The sequence below is a fragment of the Myotis myotis genome, unplaced genomic scaffold (genome assembly GCF_014108235.1).
Source record: "Myotis myotis isolate mMyoMyo1 unplaced genomic scaffold, mMyoMyo1.p scaffold_m19_p_18, whole genome shotgun sequence".
Lineage (NCBI taxonomy): Eukaryota > Metazoa > Chordata > Mammalia > Chiroptera > Vespertilionidae > Myotis > Myotis myotis.
The window spans coordinates 14,848,516-14,871,135 of NW_023416322.1; the positions used below are offsets into that span (position 1 = coordinate 14,848,516).

At 41.8% G+C, this 22,620-nt stretch overlaps 1 protein-coding gene across 1 annotated transcript in view; it reads left to right on the top strand.

Moving 5' to 3' along the window:
- RPS6KC1 (ribosomal protein S6 kinase C1) overlaps positions 1-20,213 on the top strand; it is a 159,755-nt gene extending 139,542 nt beyond the window's left edge. The window contains exon 16 of the transcript XR_004973439.1: positions 20,197-20,213. The gene's annotated coding sequence lies outside the window, so the exon portion shown is untranslated. The remainder of the gene's footprint in view (positions 1-20,196) is intronic.
- The last annotated feature ends 2,407 nt before the right edge of the window (positions 20,214-22,620 follow it).

Genomic DNA, 22,620 nt, shown 5'->3' on the forward strand with positions numbered 1-22,620 from the left:
TGCCGGATAGGGGGGAGCTCCCCAACCCCCTGATCGGCCCTGTGCTGTGTGTGACGGTGCGGCCCCCCACCCCCCATGGGCCCTGCTCTGTGTGTGACAGGGTGGAGCCGCAACCTCCCCATCAGCCCTGCCCTGAGTGTGACGGGGGGAGTGCCCCAACCCCCTGATCGGCCCTGCTGTGTGGGTGATGGGAGTGCCCCAACCCCCCAATTGGCCCTACCATGAGTATGACAGAGGGGAGCTCCCCAACCCCCTGATCGGCCCTGCTCTGTGCGTGACAGGGGGGAGCTCCCCAACCCCCTTTTGGTTATGGGATGATGCTCCAACCAACTGAGCCACCCAGCCAGGACTCCCCCAACCCCCTGATCGGCCCTGCTCTATGCATGACAGGGGTGAGCTCCCCAACCCCCTGATTGACCCTGCTCTGTGCGTGACAGAGTATGGAGCCCCAACCCCCCTGATGGGCCCTGCTCTGTGCATGACAGGGGGCAGCGTCCCAACCCCCTGATTGGCCCTGCTCTGTGCATGACAGGGTACGGAACCCCAACCCCCCTGATGGGCCCTGCTCTGTGCGTGACAGGGGGTGGCGCTGCAACCTCCCCATCGACTCTGCCTTGAGTGTGACAGGGGGCGGTGCCCCAACCCCCCAATTGGCCCTGCCCTGAGCGTGACTGAAGGTGGCATCGCAACCTCCCAATCTGCCCTGCTCTGTGCATGACAGGGGGCGGCGCCCCAACTCCCCAATCGGCCCTGCTCTGAGGCCGACCAGGGGCTGCACCTAAGGATTGGGCCTGCCCTCTGCCACCCGGGAGCAGGCCTAAGCCAGCAGGGTGTTATCTCCCGAGGGGTCCCAGACTGCAAGAGGGCACAGGCCCGGCTGAGTGGCCCCCCCTACCCCCCGAGTGCACAAATTTTTGTGCACTGGGCCTCTAGTATATATATAAAAGGCTAAGTTGACTCGCGCATGCACGATACATATAATGCTCTCGCTGGCGCCAATCACATGTGTGTTTTGATCTGTCATTGTGATTGTGAATTTGGTTGATACTTAGAAAGGGTGAATAGCGATATTAAAGTATTAAAGTATTCTAATTAATTAATTTTCAGTGTGCACAAATTTGTGCACTGGGCCACTAGTTGGTTAATAAAATGATATAGGTTTCAAGTGAACAATTCTATATCATTTGTATATTGCATTGTGTGTTCACCATCCAAAGTAAAATATTTGGCACCATATATTTGACCCCTTTTACCCTTTCCCTCTGGTGACTACCATTTCATTTGTTTGTCTTGTTCATTTGTTTATTTCAGTTTTATATCCCACATATGAGTGAAATATGTTTCTTAACTTTTTCGGTAGTGCAAATCTTTGTTCTTCCTCCAGGAAGAGTTAGGCAGAAATTGAAACTATTTTAACTATCCCAGGAAATAAGATGCTGTCTTTTTGGAAAGATTAAGTGACAAGCTTATCTAGAGTGAATTCTATCTCCACCTCCTTGGTGAAGACAGCTGTTGGCAAAGGAAGAGGCCATGAGTGTCTGTGAAGAGCTGCTGATTTATTTGGGCAGAAATACCTCTTACTGAATGTGGTAAGAAGAATGACAAGGAACCAGGTTTTGGTTATACTTAGAGTTGCTGGCATTCTGCTTTTGTAGATCTTAAGAATTTATATCAGAAAGGTAACTCTTTGAGGAATGTTAATCAAATTCCTCCTAAAGCTAATCCACAGGGTAGGAGTTTGACCAACCCCCCCACCTATCAATATAAAAGGAGATTGGATAGATTTAAAGGGATCTGAGCCAGTTTCAGTGGCAAAATAATGACCACAAGGTGATGTGCCCTGATTTATTTGACTCAGTAGCAACATAGGTAGAAAACAAGAAGAAAGGGAGGTGTATTGTTGGCAAAACAAAAGAAATATTGTACAGCTACTCAGTGTCTTGGGATTGTTCTAGAAAGAAAATGTTAGATATTTGGAGGATCTGTTTTCAGCCGAAAGTTTCTGAATGACTAAGAAAACTTTAAAACTGAACTTTCCCCCTCACCACGCTCTCCTACTGTTTTCTCATTTCTTCTTCTTCCTCTCTTCATCTTCCATTTATCTACTCCCCTCCCACCTATGTGCTTCTCCGGTCACTGAACAAAAGACATGGTGCCTGCCTCCAAGGACCTTAGAAAACCCAGGGGAAAGAAAGCATAAATAATAAGTAGGGCAGAGTGTTGTGTTACAAGGAACAAATAGGGTATGGTGAGCACACAAAGGAGAGATCTGAGGAGCTGCAGGAAAGCTTCCTGTATTGGGGCAAAACCTTGAAGTTAGATTCGTATTTTTAAACATAAGGACTCCCCCCCACCCCAAGATTTTGTTTGGGGAGAAGGAAAGTATCCAGGGGAACAAAAACCCAGTTGTGTACAAAGGCATGGAGGTGGGCAAAGGTAAAGCTGAGCGAATTCTGTTTCGGCCAGCTCATAGGTACAGGGATTTGAAAGATAAATTGGGGCCAGATTAAATGCCATGCTGCAATATTTGGACATCATTTTCTAGGTTGTAGGGAACTAGTGAAGGCTCTTAGAGAGCTGACAGTATTGCATCCTGCTGTTAAAAAGATAATTTTAGGGTTAGAATGGAGTATAACTTGGAGAGAAAGCGATAGAGGCAGAAAGATCAGTTAGGAGTTATTACGGAAATTCAGGCAAGAGATGAAGTCCTGAGTTAAGGTGGGTGTAGAGTCATCCTCTTGTCCAGGTCTCTCAAGTGTACAGAGTAGTTTCCCTATCAAATAATTGCTTTCCCCTTTTCTCGAAGCCAGTTTATACCAGGAGATGATGGATTTGTTGTTTGTCAAATTCCCCCCAAGGAAGCACCGGAGAGACAAACCAGGAGAGCTTATAACACTCCCCCTTTGACTGATAATGATACTTACTATTCAGAGCTTAACTTAAAACTCCTGGCTCCCAACTCACGTTCTTCCACATTTCGTGACACTTCTTCCCACCTCTTGCTTTTTTTAGTTGGTTTGCTTTCGATTTGGAGAGTGTTCCGCTCTCGCCCTCAGAAGGCATTGCGTCCTGCCAGGTGATTGTTCTCTTCATACCAGACCTCTGACATACTTTGCTTAGTTCAGTGGTTCTCAAAAAGTGGTCCCAATCTGGGTCAGAAAATAAGGTGATTTTTATTCTCCTTGCAACTTTTCGTTAGGTTTGAAATTATTCCCAAATAATAAAGTGTCAGGGAAATAAAAATTAAAAAAAGTGATCCCCAGACCATTAAGGTTAGCATCACTTGAGAACTTGTTGGAAATGCATATCTTGAACCCTGTCCTGAATCTACGAATTAGAACTCTGGAGCCTGTACAACAATGTTTTTCTAGCTCTTCTAGGTAACTCTGATGTACGATCAAGTTTGAGAACCACGGGCTTAATTTAATGTCATCTTATCACCTCTGCTTTGTATGGGCATGAGTATCCTTCCCTGTGGTGTTTTGAGTTGGAAGATTTAGCATATTTCCCAGGAGGCTGTCCCAAGGAGTCCTTGTGTCAGTGGGAACAAGTGACAGGAGAAGATAGATAACGAGGACAAGGAAAAAGGGAAAGGGCATGGGGAATAGCCAAGTGGATAAAGAGGAAAATCAGAGGAGGGGCAACAGGAGGAGAATGCGGGGGGCATGGTTCTCTTCCCCCAAGAGACTGGCCACTTCTGTCATAGTTCTCTGGAGTCAAATACCCGTAGGTAGAATAAACAAATTACAATTATAACTACCTTGATTACTTGTATACTAGTATTGTTGAGTTTTTCTCCTCAGGCAGAGCCACAATGGAAACTTAGTATTTAGTCCCTGCATTGTTCAAAATCTGAACTTAAAGACTCTAAGTTTGGGAAAGATATGTTCTCCTTGGATTCTGATGTGCAGCAGAGCTGCTCTGTGTTCTCTTTGTAACCGAGGGACTCAGCTGGGGGTGCGTCTGGGTAGACTTGGTTTTGCCTCTTGACAATGGGCATCAAGCTTCAGGGAAGCAAAGTGAAATGTACTAGATGGTCCCTGAAGTTTAAGTGTGTGTGATGCGGGTGGTGGTGAGGGGAGTATGGGTGGCCCATTGTCTTCTTATTTTCCACTTTTGTTTATAAGGTCTCAAGATTATTAGATGAGATTGTGAATGAAATAGAATATGACCAGACATAGATATATATATTTGTCCTCTCTGTGAGCATCTGCAAACTGTGTGGACACTTTCATATTTTTAGTGGGTGGGATTTCAGTGCAGCTGCTTCCTCTCTGTGCTCTTGCTATGCTTTGACTCACCCTCAATAGTCACGTGCTTCGTTCTTTTTATTAAAAAAATGACATTATTGCTTAAACCACCATCAATAAGGACATGCTTTGCACATTTTTTTTCTAATGGTGGGCAGAGGCTCCCACTAACATCCACACTGATTATGAGCAGAGGCACACCCGTGTGGTTTGGCTAGGGAATACAGTGTCTGCTGAACAGAGAGAAGCCAGTTTGCCCACCGGTAAATGACCATTGAGGCTGTTCCCTCCGTGGTCCGACTGCAGAGGCCAGGACTTTTGACCATGCAGTCTCTCATTCTCTTGCTCCTATAACCTGTCTTTCAAGTGTAAGGCTACTCTTGTCAAACATGCCATGGGTGAGGGGATGGTGGAAGAACTTGATATTTTGAGAAGAACTACTGCTTGCTTTTCATTCTCTCCTTTATTTCCAGCCCTTTATATCCTTCAGTTCAACTCACCCCACCTGGGCCATAGTCCACCTAATATGCCTCCAGCAGGACCCGAAGCCTCAGTCAGGCCGGTATGGCCTTAGTATCCGAAGGCACTTGCAGGCACAGGGCTTCCTTTTGCCTGCACCCTGTCACACCTGGTCACACCTGTCTCGGCTGTAAGGATTTCCGTGAGACTGCTGGTCCGGGTCTCACCCTCACCATTTAGTTGGCCTTCCTGGTGCTGTAAATCTAGGCACACCTCCCGGTGTGGCCATTCTTTGTCCCTATGCCGCAGATTTCAGCTCTATCCAGTAGCTCATCTCCTCCGGGGGCTCTCAGGGTTTGAGGGAGCGGAGGGGGAGCCGGAGCTGCCTGCTGCAGCTGTCTCCTTTTGAATCAACCACCCCCACTGCCCAGGTGCCAGAACAGCTCGCTGGTTTCCAGTGCTCCCCATCTCCACCTCTCCCGCCCATTGCAGCACTGGTAGCAGCTTTCCAACCAGTCTTTTGTTGTGGGAGCTCTAAATCCATGGTCGGGAAATTACCAGGAGACTCTTCCGCAGGCTGCCCTCCCTCCCCTTGCTCCGTCTCTCTATTTCCTTCCTTTGTCTCCTTCTGTAGCGAGGGTCAGAATCCCTAGCCAGACTGAGAACATGGTTGCTATTCCAGGACCCAGATGCCAATATGTGGCAGCATCTGGCTTATTGGCAAGCGTCGCCGGCAGTTGTGCTGGCTGCTCCTAGGCCTGTCATGTGGCTGAGCCTGCTAATGGGGCCCTGTCACAAAACAGAGTTTCTTTGAGAATATGGTTTCAAGCAAGGAGCCCCCCCAGAACACAGTGAGTGGCATGGAGAGGACATGGATTGCTGGACAGGGTGGCTGCAGGCTCCGACTTTGATGCTGATCCGGGGCCCGTTTTGCAAAGATGCCTGTTTCACGTTGCTGGAGTCTGCCCCTGCCGCAACCTCACCTTCTTGTGCTGTTAGTGTTTCAGGTGCCTTAAGGCATGGAGCTCCTTGAAAGAAAAACACAAATCACTAAAAACGCTGAGATAAAATCCCGCTCCTCAGAGGCGCCCAGTTGGCACGGAGAGCGCATGCTAACAGCTTGCTTTAGAAAGGTGACATTTCTGCTGAAGGCTGAATAATAAAAAATGCATTTTAAAAACTCAGCTCTTCCGTGTCTTCTGATGGCTGACACTTGGAGTGAAGGCCACTTCTTCGATGTGAAGGGTCTTTTTGCGGCTCGCCTCTCCAGCCCCCACACATGGGCATATTGACTCTTGTCATCATTGACGACGCTGAGGAGCTTTTAAAATTAATTATCACATAATAGGGCTGTTTGTGCTTTTTTGAAGGTGCAAAAAAGAATGTGTGCTCAGAATGTGTGCGAGGCATTGAGGGGCAGAGACAGATGTAGAACAAGGGGCTCCTGTCCCCAGGACGCCTGCAGGTCATTGCCCCCAGATGACGCATGCTTTCCATTATCTCCTTTCCTCTCCCCAACCGATGCGGATGGCCAGGGCACAGGATGTGCTCTGTGCTTTACCAGTGGAGGGACTGATGCCCCAAGAAGTTGACTCGCCCAAGCGGCACGGCAGGCTAGTAAGAGCTGGGACTGGCAACTGGGTGGTGCAGTCCTGCCTCACTGAGCGACACGTGTTGGCTTCTTAGGTTATAAGCTCCCAAGGCAGGGTCTGTGTCTCACTTTTTGCAACTCTGTCCCCAATTAGCAACCTCACCCATGATCCCCTTTCCACACACTTCTCCCAACCACACACAGGCACACAAATATATAAACATTACGGGGACTCTTGACAAGCCGAGGCCAAGTTCTTCCTGGATCAGCTGAAGGACGGAATCAAGACAAAGTACAGAGAAAAATCAGCCTGAATTAAAAGATGCTGATCCTGCCCTGGCTGGTTTGGCTCAGTGGATAGAGCATCGGCCTGGGGACTGAAGGGTCCCTGGCTCAATTCCGGTCAAGGGCACATGCCCAGGTTGTGGGCTCGATCCCCAGTAGGGGGCGTGCTGGAGGCTACCAATCAGTGATTCTCTTTCATCACTGATGTTTCTGTCCCTCTCCCTTCCTCTCTGAAGTCAATAAAAATATATTAAAAAGGAAAAAGAAAAAGATGCTGATCCTGGGAAGGTGGTGATGGCAGTAGCATGCCACCCACATAGACGGCAAAATAAAAAATCCATAGACAGCATTACAACACAACCAGGTGACAAGATGACACGAATCCCAAAATTCAAGCAGTAGGGGACAAAATACCAATGACCACAGGACTTGCATGAGATAGGCATCCATGTGGGAGACGAAAAGAAGCAGCAGTGTGGCTTCTGACCGAATCTGAGCACAGGAGAGCCCCAAATAGCCAACCGGAGCACTGAAGCTCAGTGGGCCAATTTGAGATCAGCAGCCGAAGGTGAAGGCGCTTTGCCCACTCTAACACCTGGGAAGTGTAAAGAGCTCGAAATAAGAGGGATTAAAGGCTCTGGCCCTTTGAACTCTCAAAATTGACCTGCCAGAACTGCCTTCTAGGACAGGGCCCTGCGTGAGGAGAAATTGCTGGGAATGGATCAAAATGGAGCAGGGTAGGGACAAGGAAAAGGCGCAGTTCAAAGGAAGGGAGAGCAGCCAGGAAATCTCAGAAAGCAAGATGTACTTTTTTTTTCCTTTTAACACTTCACAAAAACAACAGAAGAGGGAGCTCTGTGAAGTTAGAGCTTTTTAAAATTTAACCTGCTTCATTCTCACAGTTTAGGAAAATGAATGTCACATAAAAATGCACAACAGATAAGAATCCACATCAAGTCCCATACACAGTTATTGGAAGAAAAATAGAATTAGGAATGAATAGAGTTATATCCATTAAAGCATTCCAGAAAGATGTGCTTGCAAAACAGATCAAAACTAATTCACTGTTTCCAAATCAACCGAAAGACATTAAGGAAATTATATAAGACACGAAAGAACAACATACATCATAATTAGAAAACTCAGAGATGAGGTGACAGCTCAGGGGAGAATTAGAAATAAAAGAAGAAAACTAGAAGTGAAGACTAGGGGGAACAAAAGAGTGAACAAACAACAGATAATGCCTTCAGAGAAATATGAGGTGAAAAGGAAATATTTTTTACAGTTTTTACATTAAGGCTTTTAGTGCAGTTTTAGGTTCACAGCAAAACTGAGGGGAAGGTACAGAGAGTTCCCACAAACCCCTGTTCCCACACATGCACAGCCTTCCCTACTGTCAGCACCTCCCACCAGTGTGGCACCTTTGTTACAATGGACCTACTTTGACACATAATAATGACCTAAAGTCCATAGTTTGCATAATGGTTCACTTTTTTTTTTTTTTAATCCTCACCTGAGGCTATTTAGGAAGAATGGAGGGGAGGGGATGGAGGAGAGGGATAGAGGGAGAGGGAGTGGGAGAGGTGGAGAGAGATAGAGATCAACATGAGAGAGACACATCCATTGCATGCACCCTGATTGGGGCGGGTGATTGAGCCTGCAACCAAAGTATGTGTCCTTGCCTGGGAATCAAATCTGCGACCCTTCAGTACATGGGTCGATGCTCTAACCACTGAGAAAAACTGGCCAGGTCATAATGGTTCACTCTTGGTATTGTGCATTCTATGGGTTTGGATAAATGTATAATGACATGTAATCATCATCCTATATAATAAAAGCCTAATATGAGGGTTTGACCGTTCCATCAGTCACTGTGACGCACACTCATCATCAGGAAGCAGACGCTCTGACAGGTAGGTTAGCTAGCTGCTGGTTTCCAGCTGATTGGGACTGGGAGAGACAGACCGGACACGCCCTAGAGCCCTCCTGTGGTCCCTCTCTGGTCCCAATCGTGCACCGGTGGGGTCCCTTGGCTTGGCTTGCATCCTCTCGCAAACCGGAACCCTCAGGGGATGTCAGAGAGCTGCTTTTGGCCCGAATCCGTGCACTGGGCCTCTAGTTATGGTATAAAGAGTATTTTTTATATTTAAAAAAAAAAAAAGAGTATGTTTATTGTCCCCAGAATCCTCTGTGCACCACCTATTCTTCCCTTCCTACTCTGCCCCAACCCTGACACCTGGCAACCACTGAACATTTTACTGTTTCCATAGTTTGGCTTTTTAAAAAGAATGTCATATAGTTGGAATTGTACAGTATGTAGCCTTTTCCAATTGGCATCATTCATTTAGTAATATGCATTTAAGCTTCCTGGGTGTCTTCATGGCTTGACAGCTCTTCTTTTTAACACTGAATAATTTTCCATTGTCTGGATGTACCACAGTCTGTCATCTGCAAAGGACATCTTGGTTGCTTCTGAGTTTTGGCAGTTATGACTAAAGCTGCTATAAATATACATGTGAAGGTTTTTGTGTGGACATAAGTTTTCAACTCATTTGGGTAAATACTAAGCATGATCACTGGATTGTATGGTAAAAGCTTGTTTAGTTTGGTAAGAAATTGTCCAGCTGTCTTCTAAAGTGTCTGTACCATTTCGCATTCCCACCAGCAATGAATGAGAGTTCCTGGTGCTGCATATCCTCCTCAGCATTCGGTGGTGTCAGTGTTCTGGGTTTTGGCCATTGTAATAAGTGTGCAGTGGTACCTCATTGTTGTCTTAATTTGCATTTCCGTGTTGACATGTGATGTGGGGCACCTTTTCATATTTTCATTTGCTATCTGCATATCTCTGTTGGTGAGGTGCCTGTTAAAGTCTCTGGCCCATTTTTTAATTGTATTGTTTATTTTCTTTTTGTTGAGTTTTAAGAGTTCTTTCTATATACTGGATTAACAGTCCCTTATCAGATATGTCTTCTGCAAACATTTTCTCACAGTCTGTGGCTTGTCTTCTCATTCTCTTGACATTGTCTTTTGCAGAGCAGAAGTTTTAAGTTTTAATGAAGTCCAGCTTATCGATTCCTTCGTGGGTCATGCTTTTGGTGTTTTATCTAAAAAGTCATTGCCGTGTCCAGATTTATTTAGCTTTTTTCTTATATGTTATCTTCTGGGAGTTTCATAGCTTTCTTATTTATTTTATATTTAGGTCTGTATTCTATTTTAAGTTAATTTCTGTGTAAGGTGTAAGGTCTGTGTCTAGATTTACTTACTTATTTTTGCATGCAGATATCCATTTGTTCCAGGGGGTTTAATTTGCTCTTCTTTTTCTAGTTTCCTAAGATGGAAACTTAGATGACTGATTTTATTATCTTTCTTCTTTTCTAATATATGCATTCAATGCTATAAATTCCTTTCTAAGTATTTTTGGTACATTCTACAAATTTTGAATAGTTGTATTTTCATTTAGTTCAAAACATATTTCTCTTGTGATGTCTTCTTTAACCCATGTGTTATTGAGAAGTATTTTTGTTTGCTTAATATCCATGTATTTTGTGATTTTTTTTTTTTTTTGGTTATCTTTTTGTTATTGATTTCTAGCTTAATTCTATAGTGGTTTAAAAGTAGAAATCATATGATTGTTAAGATGTGTTTTTGCCGAAACCGGTTTGGCTCAGTGGATAGAGCGTCGGCCTGTGGACTGAAGGGTCCTAGGTTCGATTCCGGTCAAGGGCATGTACCTGGGTTGCGGGCACATCCCCAGTGGGAGATGTGCAGGAGGCGGCTGATCGATGTTTCTCTCTCATCGATGTTTAACTCTCTATCTCTCTCTCTTTCTCTCTGTAAAAAATCAATAGAATATATTTAAAAAAAAAAAAGATGTGTTTTATTGCCCAGAACATTGTCTGTCTTGGGGAATGTTCCATGTGAACTTGCGAGAAATGTATATTCTGCTGTTGCTGGATTAAGTAGTCTATAGATGTTCATTATATCAGTTGATTGATGGTGGTCTTACGTTCAACAGTGTCCTTACTGATTTTCTGTCCATTTCTTATGGAGGGGTTTTGAATTCTCCAAACATGTCAGTGGATTTATCTATTTCTCTTTGCAATACTGTCAGGTTTTCTTCTTTGCCTTGTATAGTTTAATGCATGTTGTTAGGCACATGCACATTAGGGATTGTTATGTCTTCTTAGAGAACTGACCACTTTGTCATTATGTAATGCCTCTATCGATTATAAGTTTCCTTGCTTTGAAGTTTGCCTTGTCTGAAATTAACATAGCTACTCCTGCTTTCTTTTAATTAGTGTTAGCTTGGTATATTTTTTCCACTTACGGTACTTAGTTTTAATCCATGTGTGTGTATGTTTAAAGTGGGTTTCTTGTAGACAACATATATAGTTGGTTCTTGGTTTTTTATTGACTTTGGCAATTTCTGTCTTCTAATTAGTACATTTAGACCGTTGGCCTTCAAAGTGATTATTTATATCAACCATATTTATTACTTTTCTATTTTTGCTCTGGTTCTTTATTCCTGTTTCTGTCTTTCACTCTTTTTCTGCCTTTTGTGGTTTTAATATGGCATTTTATGTAATTAGATTTTTTTCTCCTTTTTTAGCATATTGATTATACTTTTTAAAACCTTTTTGAGTGGTTCCCTAGAGTTTGTATTATACATTCACAGTTAATTCAAGTCCACTTTCAGATAACACTGTAGCACCTCACAGGTAGTGTGAACATGTTTTAATAACCAAGTAATCCTAATTTCTCCCTTTGTCCCTTTCATCATTGTTGTCATTTATTTCACTTATATATAATCATAATATGTAACATATCCATAAGCATGCATAATCACATTCATTGTTGGTGTTATTTTGAACAATAAAGTATTGAAAAGAAATGCTAGAAATAAAAGTAAAAGTGTTGTCTGTTAGATCAATTAAGAATAAGGAAATAAAGTTTCAATTTTACCTTCACTTATTCCTTCTTTGATGCTCTTTGTTACTTTATGGGTATCTGAACATATGGCCTATGTTGTTTTCCTTCTCTCTGAATAACTTCTTTTAGCATTGCTTAGGAGATAGATCTGCTGGCCACAGAGTCCCTCAATTTTTGTCTTAGCCTATTTTTCTTCTTGAATGCTAATTTTTCAGGATACAAAATTCTAGGCTGGTGGTTTTATCCTCCACACTTTAAATACTTCACTCTACTCTCTCCTTGCTAGAATAGTTTGATGAGAAGTCAGATGTGATTCTTACTGTTGTTCCTGTGTAGCTAAGGTATTTTTTTCCTAAGCTTCTTTCAGAATTTTTCCTTTATCTTTGAATTTCTGTAGTTTTAAATTATAACCCTCGGTGTAGTTTTGTTTTGTTTCCCCCTCCTTAGACCTGTAGTTTGATGTCTGACATTAATTTAGGGAACTTCTCAGTCATTATTACTGTAATTATTTTTTTTGTTCCCTTTTCTCCTTTTTGTATTCCTGTTACATGTATGTACCTTTTGTAGTTACCCCATGGTACTTGGATATTCTGTTGTTCTTTTTTTAATCTTCATTCTCTTTGCTTTTGGGTTTTTGAAAATCCTATTGCCATATCCTCTAGCTCAGAGATTCTTTCCTTAGCTGTGTCGAGGGTGCTGATAAGCCCACCAAAGGTATCCTTCATGTCTGTTAGAGTGTTTTTTTTTTACTTTTATTTCTAGCATTTCTTTTCAGTACTTTCTCAAGATTTCCATCTCTCTGCTTACATTCCCATCTGTTCTTGCATGTTGTCTCCTTTATCCACCAGAGCTCTTATTTCAAACAACTGTATTAACTGTAGTTGTTTGAAATTCCCAATCTGATAATTCCATCATTCCTGCCATGTCTGTTTCTGGGGCTTGCTCTGTGTCTTCAAATTGTGTTTTTGCCTTTGGGTATTTCTTGACATTTATTCATTATAGCTGGACATGATGTGCTGGGTAAAATGACCTGCTGTAAGTAGACCTTTAGTAATGTGGGGGTGAGGTGTGGGCGAAGAAGAAGTGTTCTACAGTCCAAGACAAGTTTGACCATTTCAGCGAGACATCCCTTGGACTGTGAACTTCACAAGAATTCCTCAGTTTTTTTTTCTAGCCCCTTAGGTAGGACAGGTAGGCTAGAGTGGGCTGGAGTTGAGCATTTACCTTCCCCGGGTCAGTTAGGCTCTAATAATATTCTGGAAGTTTAATTAGTTTTCCCTGAGGGCAGATCTTGTTAAAGAGGACTAAGGGGAAGAGAGTATAGTGTATAATGGCTGTATGCTCTGACAGTGCAGATGCAGTGGAACTATTTTTTTTAACTGGAGGGAAAGCAGGGGAGAACATGTGCAAATTTTTTTAGATATCTTTGATGATCATATTGGTGGTGATATGAGTATTGCAATTTTGAGATAGTTGTTGTGTAATGTCAGACAAAACAAGTAGTATTGGAATGTTCCAATCCTGTCATCCCCTCTGCTTTTAGGAACCATGATTCTCAGAATGGAAGAAAAGAGGTTTTGATATTATAAAGAAGTGGCTAAGTAAAAACTCTCTAGTATTGAATTTGAATAGAAAGTATCATTATGCATTTATGAGATGTTTTTATCTTTGAGTTAGTAACATTTCCTAGTTTATTCCTAGAGCATATAGCCATTATACACTACACTCTTTCCCCCTTAGTCTTCCTTTTGGCCTAGTTCTACAGCAACTAATATTTCATCCTTATGTTCTTATGCTGGTAGCTTCTTCATCACTTGAGTCATCTACAATTCATTCTCTGCTAGATTTCTCAGGAAGAGCTCATGGGAACAATACTTCCTGAATACTTGCGTCTATCTGTGCCCTTTATACTTAAAAGTCAGCTTTGCTGAATATAGAAACTCTGTCTCAGTTAGGAAAAAGCATCTTTAGCATCTAGATTGTGGTTTTTGAAACGCTATTTCTCTATAAGATAAATTAGGGCTTCTTGGAGAAATAAGTCTGAGGCAAGAAGTGTACAAAATGAAGCTGAAACATCTTAATTAACAAGGAAACTATGAAAGATTTGACTTTCAATAATGATAAGAATGAAACCCTCATATATTTTTAAGCCATGATTTTAATAATGATATTAAAAAGACTTGATCACCTTCATAAAATTATAGGAAACCAGTTTATTATATTGGAAACTGGGAAATAAAGGAAAGAATCAAGCATTTATCCTGATTTTTATATGAACTGTACCACTGGGTATCCAAATAGTAACTAAGAGACAGAGTCTATTATAAAAGTAGTCCAGCTACAGAATGAAAAAGTGATAGAATTAGAATACCAACATCTTGCTCTTTTATTACATGTATGTATCTGCTAGTCTTTATTGACATTTTTGTACAATTTATAAAAAGGTAGCCTTTCTTCAAGGCATTTATTGCTATTGGCCAGTAAATGACAACATCTAATGCTGATGATAATATGAAAGGTGCCTGCACAACTTGTACAACTTTGTGAGATGACCCTGAATCTCTAAATTGGTTCAAGCCCATCTCTGTTCAGTGTTATTAAGGAAAGGGACTTTTTTTTTTTGCCAGCACCATTTTGTCCTTCAATACAATTTATCAATTCAGTGGGATAGAGAAAGTGCTATTCTAGGTACTATTTCTCCCACTCATTTTAGCAGGAAGTATTCCTGAGGTAGAATTAAGTATTTCCTGAGATGTTATATAGTATCAGGAATGATTAAGAGGCTGGCTGGCCACAGAGGCAGGAAGTTCCATGGCATTGCGTCCCTGTGGTAGCTAGCACAATTTGGGCCCTTGATCCAGTCTTGGCCAGGTCCAGGACTTGATTCGCCATAATTCATAAAGTTTAGGGGGTAGACCCACATTAGCAAAAGTTCAAAAGAATGTGGTATAAACCAGAATGTTAGTTTATTAACTTTTCCATAATTAGTAACTGCTAAATGAACGAGAGAACTCACTTTAGCTCTATTCTTCTCCCCACTTGGCAGGTACCTTTGAAGCCAGAAGGTTGTATGGTTTGCAAAGGGGAGTGGATGATCCTAATGGTTGGTGACATTCTCATCACATTCTGATCCACCCATCTTCACTCCAGGGAGATACCTACCAGCTGGACCAAAGTACTTGTGTCAACCATGGCAACATCTTGCAATACACACACTTCCAAATTCTTGCTTTCTAGCTTGTCTTTTCCCAGGCTCCACATGCAGGGAGAAAGGGAGCACCTTCCCAGTCAGCCAGAACATCTGGGTCAACCCTAGTGATGAGTGGCATGACACTTGAAGCAGCCAGCTCACCTCACATGCAAAGAATTTCAGATAAATGAATCTAACAAACGTGGAGCACCTTCCACGGACTAGACACTAAGAGGAATCACCAGGGATGCCTGGTCTTAAGTCACGTACAGCCTGGTAGGGCCAGATTTAAACATTCTTTGCCCTCTCCTACTAGTTGATATGCATAGTATGACTGAATCAGAGAAAGCATCAAAGTATGAACTTCAACTTGGCCTTGTCTATGCTATTAAAAATTCAGATTACTGGATCTCTGTCTAAGTAAAGTTTTATTGGATTACTTCTCCTGGATTTTTGTATAACAGGGCTGAATTATATCAGAACCCATCCCATAAATTTTATTAGGTGGGATTGGAGCTACTGGATGCAGCCTTTTCAGGCAAAAGCCTACTGTTTGGTTGTGTATTTAGAGAAATAGCAATGACTTCCTCTGAGGGTGGCTAAGTACTGAGAAATGGGACTACATCTCTCCAGCATTCCTTTAATGCTGTAGGTCTGTGGGGTTGTGTTTGGTTGGTTCATTTGTCTGTTTTTTTAAATCCGGGATAGAACATGAAATGATTGCTGCTGCTTCAGGTTTCTGGGCTCATCCTGCTCTGAGTTCAGGTGATCATGGTATGTGAGCCCCTGCTGTTCTGCAGGCCCGCTAGTCAAACAGCCACTGAATTATCTTCTCATAGGCCTGGTGTCAGGTCTGGAAGCATAGTATCTAAAATTAAAGACTTCTTTCCATTCTGGAATTTTGAACTTATCATTAGAACTCAAATGAGAGTGTGGTGATGACAGCGAAATAGTTAATCTGGAGAGTTGGCTACTCAAAAAGAAGACTTAGCCCTGGCTGGGTGGCTCATTTGGTTGGAGCATTGTCCCATACACTGAAAGGTTGCCAGTTCGATTCCCAGTCAGGGCACATAGCTAGGTTGCAGATTCCATCCCCAGTCGGAACGCGTATGGGAGGCAACTGATCGATGTTTCTCTCACATCGATGTCTCTTTCTCTCTCTCCTTCCCTCATTTCTTCATTCTCTAAATCAAGAAACATATCCTTGATTGAGGTTAAAAAAAAAAAAGAAAAAAAAAAAGGAAGACTTAAAGGCCTCATCCTTTAATATATTGGCGTTGAAGTGGAAACTATTATGTGTATTTTGGATTTAAAAGAGTTTTGGGAAGGAAATTTCCTCCCTTCCCCCTGCCCCAACCCCACAAGTTTTTGGTTTAATTGCCTGGCAGGGTGAGAAATCCCAACACAACAGTGTGGAACTGGGGCATGAAAAGCAGCAAGTGAAACGGATTTATGAAGCCCATAAATAAAAATGAAAGTCATTTCATTGTCCAAATTGAGTGGAAAGGCACAATCTATCCCAATTCTGATAAATGGAAGAGTGGGACACACATAAGGGTAAGTTCTTTCCATTTTAATAAAGCCAGATAATGGGTGTAACATAACTGAGGAATTTCAGAAAAAGGGACGTTTCATTTTGCCAGACTTGACCAAGGAAGCATGTTACCATAACTACTCTATGGGGGAAAATGCACACTTTTCCAAAAGAAGTACAATCAATTGCATGCTTACCCAGTGCCCAAATGAGTGTTTTTCTATAAAGCCAACAGCAGTCAAAGGAATGACAAACAAGGTCAAGGTTGCAGCCATGTTCAGCAAATTTCCATACTTCTGGAATTTGGGGGGTTGCCAGCCTTTTACTATTCTTGCCTAAGAAGAACATTGGTACCTTACTCTTCTTTGAAGGTGTTTATTCCTGTACAAATGGATCAGATAAGACTGAGGTGGGTGCTGACAGTGAACAGCTCTATTGAAAGAAAGGGAGGTCTGCAGGTTGAATGGCGGGATCTTTGTGCTCTGGCTCCTCAGGTTTGGGCTGCTGTCTGCTTCCGACTCCTCATTGATTTCCAACCCCACCTTCTCGGGTGTGTCAATTCAGCCTGTTCTCTTTCCAACTAAATTCTTGTTGTTTTCTTCAGATTTTTGTTTGTGGTTTTTGTTAATCCTCGCCTGAGGATATTTTTCCCATTGATTTTTAGGGAGAGTGGAAGGAAGAGGGAGAGAAAAACATCGATGTGAGAGAAATACATTGATTGGTTGCCTCCTGCATGACCAGGGCCTGGGCCTGGGAGGAGCCTGCAACCAAGGTAAGTGCCCTTGACTGGAATAGAACCTGGGACCCTTTGATCCACAGGCCGATGCTCTATCCACTGAACCAAAACAGCTAGAGCTGTTTGTAGTGTTTTTTTGTTTGTTTGTTGTTGTTTTTTGATTCATTATCCGTCTGTGTCGGACATACTTGTGAAAAGGGCAAGTATGCAAGTTGGTTGGTCCAAATTAATAGCATAATCACTAGTCATGAAACTAGAGAGAAGCCAGTGGGCTGATAAGAGAATCAAAACCAGGCATGAATTTATCATCTTTAACATGGAACTAAAAACACACTTGTCATTCATTTAATAAACATGTTGAACACTTATCTTGTCCTACTGATTCTACTGGGCACTGTACATGATTTAAAGATAAATTAGACCTGGGCCCCAGACTCTAATCTCACAGCAAATGGCAGAGTCTTTCCTCCCACCCTCAATTTTCATCAGCACCCCTAGGCCACAGCACACTTAAGATACAGCCAATCTAGATAAAAATGACATGTTTGCTTTGCAAATATGGCTTTCAGACAAGTTTTTTAAAGACCTTTCCAACTGGATTGCTCCCTAAATTTGTCTTAAGTAGATTTTCTGAAGCTACCACAGTCTCCTGAGTAGTCACTGAGAATGGGCTCTGGCAACTAAAGGGCCATATAATCAGACCATCTCTTCATCCATCTCTTTATTCATGTATCATTAGAGGTTTAGACTAAGGCTAAGAAGAGGGTAGATTCCCTCCCACTTGTCTGGATGAACTACTAGAAGCATCTTGCTGTCTCTTCATGCATTGAGGTGAAACCAGCCCGTTCTCGGAGATAAAGTCTCTTCCACTGCCTCCTCTCGCCCTTTATCTTCAAGAATTGAGTCTGTGGCACCTTGGGAAACTTGACTTCAAACACGCCCAAAGCATACCCTGGAATTGATATTTCTTGTTTGGTGTTCTTGGATCATTAAAGACTGTGACTGTGAAGAGCTTCTCCCATGGTGAGAATTTGACTAATTAAATTACCACAACTGGAGGAACTTCACTGCTAGATAAAGCAAAATATATCACTGAAAATTGGAGTGCAGAGAGAGTAAAGTCATCATGTTTGCAGCACTGCGTAAGGGAGAGGCACTGTGTGCAAGGGATCTGAGTGCTTTGAGCACACGAAAAAGGTTCCCTGTTGTGTGGAGGGGCAATTCCATTGGGCAGAACCCTCCCACACCATTCTGCCTCCCTGTCCCGATTTCAGGTTCACCAAGGAGGCTTCTGATGAACAATTCAGCTTTCCCTCTTAAACAATTTTATATTGGAAAGGGGATCGCCTAGATAGGGAGCACGAGAATTGCAAAGCTCTAGAAAGGAATTCCTGAACTCCTCCATGATAAGTTATGATTTATTGGTCAATTGTATGTTGAGATGCTTGAGAACCCCTTTCCTATGAGTGACCACCCTATGGCATCTTCCTAGATGCCTCCCCAAATTCTAGCACCCACCCCCCCCCCCATCACTTTTCACTCAAGGATAAGACCATCCATCAGACCATGTGCTACTTAGGTTGTGGGTTTTAAAGATTTTATGTCTTTCTGCTTCTTACCACCTTATGATAGACAGTAATTTTCTAAAAGGAAGTAGGGTAGAGGGAGTCGGATTATGCAAATTAACATGAGTATTAAGAAACAAAGGAGGACCTGCAGGCCCCCTTCAATCACGATTGGGCGGTTGTTCTCATTTGCTGGCGTATATTTGAACAACACCTCTCTGACAATGAGTGCTCCCCAACAATGCTCCTTACAGAAGGTGGGAGAAAGAAAGAGCGACTCACCATTAAAATCAGACGAGGCTCCTCTTTGAGTAACTCTGACCTGGAAGAGGGATGAGCCCAGAAGGAAAAAATTTGAAAAGTTTACTTCAGGTTGAGAATTTCTACTGCCACCACTTTTGTGTGTGTGTGTTGTTGTTTGATAGACATGACAGCATCTCCTCATTATTATGGAAAATATAGGGTTGGTGGTAATTACTATCTGAATATGAATGGGAGCAGAAGTGGGCATAGCCTGCACTGGCCTTTCTTTGACAAGGTATAACTTTCTTCTGAATTTCTGTGTTAATTAATGCTTATTTAAAAACCACTTTAATTGGTAGTAAACACCTCAACTTTTTGTACTCATTAAAATGCAGCCATTGATGTGTGATGGATTTTTTTTTAAAGCTTAATTAACTTTCCTTCTGTATATGTAACCTATAATAATGACAAACATATTGGGAAAAAAAATCACCCCAGCTTTTTTCCCCTCTCCCTCCCAACCCCCATTATAAAGACATTTTTGGCTGTGGCTGTCTGACTTTGTTAGGATCAGACACCATTAATTTGGCGTTTTGGTGATGAGTAGGTGGCAGGAAATGAAGGCTTTTTGAGACATTGGCCATTTCTAAACCAAATATTCATGCCTCTATGGGAGAAATAGTAAATTTTTTAAAGTAAAGAAAAAGTTGAAAGAAACCAGTACCTCATGACTCAGGACATGTCTTAAGTATCTTTGTGGAAAACATCAAATTCTTAAGATGTTCTTGGAAATCATTTTTCGGAGTGGTTATAGTTGTGTGGGAACTGCATTAAGAGATATAATTACTATTGAGGTAAACGAACTAGCTTAGAGAAAATTTGGAAAATAGGAAACAATTCTTAATAGTCTCACTACCCTAACACAACAACAGTTTTTCATTTTTCATAATACCCTTGCATTCGTTGTCTGTAGTAGGTACAACATTGTTAATGGTAAAACCACAGTCAGCAGGTATAGAAGGAAATGGACCAAGGTGCAGTTAAAAGGTGAAATTGAAGGAATGAGGAGGAATTGATCTTGTGGTTTAGCAGTCATTGGATAGGAAATTTGGGTTTATCAAGGGGGAGTGCCAAGGGGGTGTGGCTGGTGGAGGGGAATAACAGCTATGGGGCCAAGTCATACAAGGGAAATTTTCAGTCTGAAAAGTCCCTAACAGCCCCTCCTCTTGGTCAATAGGGAGACCCAGTCTCATCATTTGATCAGATTCTGATTTATTTTTTCCTTCAAATTATATAACTTCTGTCCATTCCAGTCTCAGACTCATTGGTAAGAACTGCTGTCAGAGTTTTTGTGTGTGGTTTTTGTGTTAGTAGTTGAATTAAATTTTTTTTTTTTTTTTTTTTTTTTTTTTAGCAAGTGACTGAACTAGGAACATTTAAGACTGGAGAGAACACAGGGAATGACTGTGGAGACAACACATACTAAGAGAATTATCAAAAGGCCTTGGATATTGGATATCACTCATGAGTCCAGATCAGCCGTGGGCAAACTACGGCTCGCGGGGCTGGATCTGGCCCGTTTGAAATGAATAAAACTATTGAAAAAAAAGACCGTACCCTTTTATGTAATGATGTTTACTTTGAATTTATATTAGTTCACACAAACACTCCATCCATGCTTTTGTTCTGGCCCTCTGGTCCAGTTTAAGAACCCATTGTGGCCCTCGAGTCAAAAAGTTTGCCCACCCCTGGTCCAGATCCTGCCTCACTTGGGATCAGCCAGAAAAATTCCATCAAATCCAACAAAAAGGGAGGTTTGATATCAGTAAATTCACACAACACGTTCCTCCTCTTGAGTTACCAAGATTTAATCTTTGGTATCCAGAGTAATATTATTAGGGAAAGGAATTTTAAGAATCCTATTTTAACGCAGTTTTAAACAAACAGAAGGGAAACAATGGTTATGAAAAGAAGGAGGAACAAGAGACAAGGGTATGGTGGTCAGTAGCTCCCTGTGTCCTGGGGTCTTGATTTGGAGGTCATGGGCCAAATCTGTCCATGTCAGGCTGTCTACTGCTTGATCTGAGATTCCTGGAAAGCTGTCTGCTTTGTGATTGTCATCTGCTCCAGAATAATCCTGAGGGAGTCCCAGTTTCAGATCTCCTGTCAATATGGGAATTCCTATTAGCTAAGTTGGGGACTTTTTCACTGATTAAAAAAATATTTTTATTTTTATCATTTTTTTGAAATTTCTTCAGTTTAATGTCATTTCCTATTGAGTTTTCTTTCAGCAGTCACTTTTTTAATTTTCAAGAATCTTGTTCTTTGGATATACCTATTTTATAGCATGCCACTATTATTTTATGAATGATATATATTTATCTCTCTACAGAGAGAGGAATTATAGTTTTTGTTTTTCCTATTTCCAGCATGATTCCGTCTGTTTTGACTATCTGGCACTGTGTATCAAACTCCGCTGTGTAACTAATTTGTAATGAACTCCAAATCGGTTCCAGGATGGGAGGTGAGAGAAAAAGATAAAGAAGTCCTTGCTTTGTGCCTGGCAGCTTTAATCTATTTGGAAGCCCAGTAGCAATTTCTAGTGTTCCTTTCCAGACTCCTTTTAGGATTTTCCAGACAGAAACTGACCTTTGAGAACATCCCATTCCTAAAGAATCCTGAAAATTTGACACCATCCCAGACTCCTCCGAGCTCTGAGGTGACGTGGACATTGGAGCAGATTTCATGCTTGTTTGGAGGCCTGGACCCCTGGGCCTGTGGTGCAGGGTACCCCTACGACTGGAACGTGGGCCATGGCTCTTCCTGAAACATGGCCCACACTCCAGCTGTGCTTGCCCTGAGAAAGGCAAGTGTAGGGTGTGGCACAAGCCTGGAGAATCCAGCATCTTCCTCCCAGCCATGCCGAATTATTTTAAGAATCAATTGGATTTCAAATTAGCCAACTTGAAGATAGCTTTATATTACCAAAAGGTATTATAATTTAATACTGAGGCTCTGAATAGTGTTATAATATTATTTTACTTAATTAATATATCAACTGAAAAATGTAAAAATAAAACATCCCTTCAACAGAGTCATGATGTTGAACATTAGTGGCCATTGTATAGGATTGCATTAGAAGATGGTTGAGCCAAAGCTTTCCTCACCTCAGACTACCCTGGACTAATTAAAATCACTGAAACCATGTTGTATATTTATTTTGTTTAAAATAAAAAATCTCCCCTTATTTAAAGTAATATATTTATCGAAGAGAACTTGAAAAATGTAGACACTTTCAAAAAGAAATAAAAATCATCATAATCTGCCACTCAGAGATTATCACTGGTAACATTTTTAACATATTTTCTTCTACTCTCCTCTTTTTTAATCCTCACCTGAGGATATGTTTTTGATTTGTAGAAAGAGAGAAAGGGAGGAGAGAGAGAGAGGGAGAGAGAGAGAGAGAGAGAGAGAGAGAGAGATTGATTCATTGGTTGCTTCCTGTGTATACCCTGACCAGGAAATCGAATCCATAACCTTTTGGTGTATTAGACAACATTCCAACCAACTGGCCGGGTAGTCACCCAGCAGTATTTTCTTAAAATCTTTTTATGCATGTTATGTAAAGTTGAGATTATTTTGTCTAGAAATTTTGTATATTTTTGTTCACCGAATATTGTAAGTATCTCTGCATCTCAGTAAATATTCTTTAAAAACACCATTTTGCTTTGTCCCTCATGTTCTATTACATGGATATCCCCTGATTTTTTTGTTTGTTTTTAAGGATTCCTCTTTTGCTGATCACTTAGACTCTTTAATGTTTGCAGCTACAAGTAAT